Here is a 5,986-nt window from a genome sequence, read left to right as displayed (position 1 = left end):
AATCTTTTTAATGACTTTTTGCACTGTATGATGCATATGGTATTAAGTATTCCACAAAATAATATCTTGCATAATAGTTTTCAGAGGACTCCTGGAAAGGCCTGCAGAGATCAGTGGAAGCTTTGCCAATTTTGATATGCCAGGAAATCTTCGTAGGACACCATCGCATGACCGCTTTTAGTAAAAGACAGAGTTGTATTAGAGCACTAGACAAAAGTACTCAAGAAATTTTTGCAAACTGTGGCTCAAGCAATAGCAATTGTTATGATCTGGACTCAGTTCACCTATACAATGAAAATTGTAACAAAAACTTTATGACAGCAATAATCAAAACTCCAACACTGGTCAAGTATACAGAATCTACTTTAAAATACGTCCACAGTGAATTTTTCTTCCTCTTTAAGAGTCTAATGTAAAAAAAATTCAGTGTTTAAGAAGCTGCATTTCTAGACATAATTGCATGGAGATAACTTTTGTAAACAGGGTGTACTGCAAAAGTTTTAAAATAAACAACTACAGGCATCTACTGTAAAAGATGAGTTTGGAGAAATTTAGGATACACTTAAAATGATCAAAGCTTTTGGATACCATATCAGTGAAGCCATCAAACTCTTGCTTAGATGAACACACCTAGTGATTGTCAAAGCAAACAGTTCCTATGTGCTGCAAAAACAGGACTTCCCCTCAGCTATTTTGGTTTACTAAGGCTTTCAGACAAAACCAGTAAAAACAAAACAACACTATATAAAAATATATAAAAAAAAAAAATCAAAGGACACAATGGAAAAATACAGGACCATATCTGAGAGGCAAGAGAAAATGACATGAGAAGAAAGGGAGGAGAGGATGATTAAAGCAAAATATAGCTCCCAAGAACATATCCTTAATTTTTTTCCCAATATTTCCTCTAAAATACAGATTTCTTGGAAGTACAAAAATTTTAAGGGATCAGATGCCAAGTCACCACTCACACTGAGACCTTTGGATGCTTAGTTCTATTCCTTGAAATGAATAAAGGCCACTTTGGTAAATGGGGATTTAACTACCCTCAAAAACAAGGCAGATTCCCACACTTAACCAACAGGTTACCCGGTGCTGGAGAGCCACCCCATCGCTTTGTAAGTGCTACTACAGTCCTAAGGCTAAAACTCATTGAAATCCCCCCCATTCCCGCCCCCTCCCCCCCCCTTTCCACTACAACATCATCTTCTGTGCACCACTGACCACTTCGTTTCCCACTGCCTTTCTGCAAACTGAGACAGGTGTTTGTGTTTTTCTGAGTATCAGAATGGTGGCTAGCATAAATACTCACAAGGGAAGTTTATGAGAATAGCTAGTACCAAAAATTCAAGTAAACCTACAATTCACTAACTTCCCTGTGCAGACAAGGCTGCCTGTGCATATGAACTGTGCCTGCGCTTGCACCCACCAGCTAAGCTCTGCCTTCCAGGGAATATAGCTATTATGCAGCAGTTTGGCCTGGAGGGTTGTCCCATGGTCCAGCAAGTGAGTTTCATTCAGTAATGCCTTTCTATGCTAATATTCTCAGGATTCTAATCTTTCTATCTTCTCAATCTTCTAAGTTCCCTGTTACTTTTTTTCCTGAGTTTCAAACACGTGTTCATGCTGCATATACTTAATTTCTCTTCATCCTATGGAATGCTGTGATCCAGCGGTTATGTTTAATTTCTGAAATAGCAAGTTGGCACCAAACAAGTGATTTCACTGCAAGATCACACAGCAAAAAGAGGAAGGCCATAGGAAGAAAACTAACTTCCAGCACAGCTATTCTAAAATATAACTCCAAAAATGTCATATCTTTTGCAAGACTGTCTTTTTTTAAATCAAAATTTACACCTGTCATGGTAGTGTCAGTACATGTGAAATGATTCCAAGGGATATTGACATAAGTAACAGAGATTTTCTCCCGGTCCCTTAGACATAAAATTGAAGAAAATAATGCTCTGAATCACGATGTTACAAGCAAGTACGTGTAGTTTTGAGTCCTTTGATCTGTATTTCCTGTTTAGCTCTTGTCCACCTCTTCCAGAGTAAGAGCTGACTTGACTTTTTACTAGAGCTGAACAGGAAAATATTTTCATATCCCAAGAACATTTTCCAGCCGAAACTTCAACAACAAAATACAAATCAAAGCTTCAAACATTTCAACATAAATTAGCCTAAATATGCTGTTGATCAATTCTGATTTCAACATTATTTTTTTAAATACTAAAAATTAACAAATATTTCCAGACAATTAATAATTTTGACAACAGCAAAAATTAACACTGATAACTTGGATGTAAAGAGGGAACAAAAAACGTTTTCAACTGGAATATTTTTAAAAACCTTATGTTTTTCACAGGTTGTCTGTGTTTCAAAGAAGAGTCAAAATCTAAGTCAAAAGTAATGCTGGGTAGCTCTACATCAAACATAAGAGTGGCTGTAGTGGATGAAACCCCAGGTCCATCACGTTCAGCCACCTGAAGTCATGGCCAAAAGCAGATGCATACTTAGCAGGGGAAGTTTAGATATACATATAGCACTTCCCCCATCAACTCTCCCAGTCATCGACTATTTTCAGTTCACGGATCTCCTAAGTGGTGGTGGGTGGTGTCTATGTGTTTAATAATCCTCATTGGATTTCTCTTACATAAACACTTCCAGTTTCCAATTAACCTTAAATAAATGCTTAATACCCACATCACACCCAGCAAGCAATTCCACAGATTAAACTACATGTCTCGAGGAGAACCATTTCATCATCTTTTGCTATCAGATTATTTTTTTACCAAAATAATCCTTACACCTTGTACTGGGAGAGATACACAAGTGATCCCCCCCTCTGTTTTCTCCATGTCATTCATTATTTTATAGACCTCTATGCCACATGGCACTCTTAGTTGTCTTATCTCCTAGCTGAAGATTCCTAATCTATTTAGTTTCACATTTGTCATTATTCATTTGCCCCTTCCTCTATCTGATAACATCATACAAACAAACATATAGTCGCAAACTGACTGGATGAAATTTCTTCTTTTTGCTTTCAATATCAAGAAAAGGGACATTTAAGCTCCAAATCAGGCATCTAAATACCTTGGCAGAAACTCTGGCCATTTGAATGGAAGCATTTTCATGAAGGGCAAAAGTTTGGTTGTTTTTTTTTTTTTTTCAATATTTATCTACTTTTAAACCTTACTTGAAATTGTGAAAGTTTTGGTTAGGTAACAGATGGAGGAGAGATGATTATTCCTTGACATTAATTTATAGTAACAATTTGAGATCTAGATTATGTGTTAGTCCAAAGCATTCCTGGAAAGATACTGTAATAATTTTCCAGTATTTTTGTTCATAAATTCAGATTAGGTCAGATGAAACCATTGGGATAGTAATTTCAATTTAGCAGTTATGCATTGCACAAGTAGCACTTAAACGTTCATATTTAGAAGCATTTTACTTCAGATAAGGAAACTAAGGGGACAGCATATTTGTTAACCCATAAATAATGCAAGCTGTTCAACAGCTGTGTGGTTGGTGCCTCCTTGTACACCCTTTTCAAGAGAGAAGACAGAGATCTGGATGTACTGTTCTGCACAGGGCATCAGCCCAGAACCCAGCAGCTGAGCTCTAAACGAAGAGGCACTGTTGGTTTCTTTGCGCACTAGTTTCCCTGTTCTTTGCAACAACAGTCCCACAAGCTTATTGATTACAGTACTTAAACTCACATTTTTAATGGAGAACTAACTAATATGTTTAAATTATGCCACAATGAAAAATAGAAAAGAGGAAAAAGTTATCTACCTAACGTAATCAGACAATAAACAAGATATCAAGCTTTTAAGAATCAGCATTCTTATTTGAAGTTTTCACCTGATATAAAAAGACAAAAGGAACAGTTAACAGTTTGGAGGCTAGGTGTTACTTCTTTGCCTTCTGTTCTAACCGTCACTTCAATACTTGATTCTAAATAGAGGAAATGTGAAAAATAAGGTTTGAAGTTTCACACAGTAAGGAAGGGTTTTACAGGGAAAAGAAAGATTAAGAGAGTAAGGCACAAGGATCAAAAAGAGGTGATTCTTTAGGGAATTTTTAGGCAACCCAGTGCTCAAAACAAACAACAGAAACACAGATTTAGCAAGAAGAGGAATAAAAATATGTACTCTAATACATGTAAATAATAATCAGGTAATTTAGAGAAAAGCAAAAGGATAACCTACTAGTTTTTGTCTCTTAAAGACACTGGATTTATTTCTCCCTCTTTTGAAACCATTAAATACAAATGCATTATTTGATAAGTGACTGAAGAGATATGTCTCTGAATAGTTGAGACACACAACAGCAAGCGGAAACCAAAACATGATATTTAATCTGCTTCATCATTTTTTCCAAGTTTTTTTAGCAAGACCTTTGTTTTGATGTTCTCATTTTATTCTACAGATCCCCAAATGCTCTCATTTAAAGCACTCTGAGGAACTGAAACTGATTGTATCTCTCTCTACCCAAATGCTTTCAAGAAAGGTAATTTCAAATAAACAGCAGCAGGAGGTACATAAGTAGAGAATTTAAAATGAACTGAGAAGGGTCTCAAATTATTTTTATATAAGCAACTTCTAAGAGTAGGTTGCACTCCTTTATGTCTTAGACCACCAAGCAAACAAATTGTTCTAAATCATGATCTGTACTGAATACTCTGAATATATTTTACAGTTCTTCTATACGCCGTGAATTCAATGCAAGGTATTTTTTCAAATTACTTTTCCTTTGGAAAACTTTCTAAGTAAAAAAAAAAAAGGGAGAAATATCATTTAGGTTTAAACTCCTTACCAACATGTTATTAACTTTTTAAAAATCATGGTTCTGCTATTACTGAACAAGACATTACATTCTCTGCTTTCTCTAGTTCCCTGCACATAGAAATTAATTATGAATAGAAGTAACCAGAAAATGACAGGGATATGGATCTCTGCTAACCGTTCTAACATTGTAGTTGCTAATCACAGCTCCAAAATTTTGCAGGATTTTCAGATTTAGGAATCCTTTAGCATGCCTGTTCTAATAGTCTACTGTTTCTTTGTGTCATTCTGTGTCAGTTGCAGTAAATAGCTTTCCCTAGAAAGCACAGTTTAGAGGTTATGACAGGCACTGCTAAACAAAGTAAAAGGTGTTAGTGAAGAGGATTTTCCACATCCAACAGGAACACTGACAACTATGCTTCTGTCGAATTGAGACCTGAACGCTTCCATGTCATTAGCTCTTCTTTTAAGTGATTAAAAAAAAAAAAATCTGGCTCTTGGAAATGAGGGGATCTGTGATATATTCCACTTTCCATGGCCCAAACAAAAATCATTATTATGTTACTGCCTTTGCTCAATTCCACAACAGAATTCTCTTATTCCGGGGACCACAATAATTGTGTCACTTGTTTCTTAAACGTGTTGGATACTGGTCACACTGAAATAACATCATACATAAGCACCCTTTTGGAAACATTTCCATGTATGAAAAGCAGTAAAAGCCACTCAAAAGATACAGGAGATTTATTAAGGCTCAGACAAATCCACTCAGAAGCATGAAGGGAGACTGCAGTAAGGGTCAGAAGACAATCAGAAAAAATATATTGTGTCTCAGTCATGTGGTGTGTATGCATGCTTATGTGTAGGATTTTTAAGTATATTTAGCATACCAGCAGCCCAAAGTTCAGCTTCCATTCAGGTTTACTTAATTAATATTTCAATTGCCTGTGGATTAAGTGAGTGCAAGTGAAACATCCTCTTCAATCCTCTTCAGTAAGACCTTATTGAGAAGCTCTTCCTGTAGAGTTCCATGACAGGAAGAAGGATGCTGAACATTATTTTTCTTAGCCAGAAAAGCTACTTTCCTTAATTGGGAATGCCAATTTTAATAATTTTTTTTATGCCATACTGTAAGATTAATTTAAAATGTATGACTTAATAAACATTAAAATCTTGCTTTTAACATTATATAG

This window comes from Phaethon lepturus, unplaced genomic scaffold (genome assembly GCF_000687285.1).
Source record: "Phaethon lepturus isolate BGI_N335 unplaced genomic scaffold, ASM68728v1 scaffold6426, whole genome shotgun sequence".
NCBI classification, from domain to species: Eukaryota; Metazoa; Chordata; class Aves; order Phaethontiformes; family Phaethontidae; genus Phaethon; species Phaethon lepturus.
Note: the sequence above shows the minus strand (reverse complement) of the source record.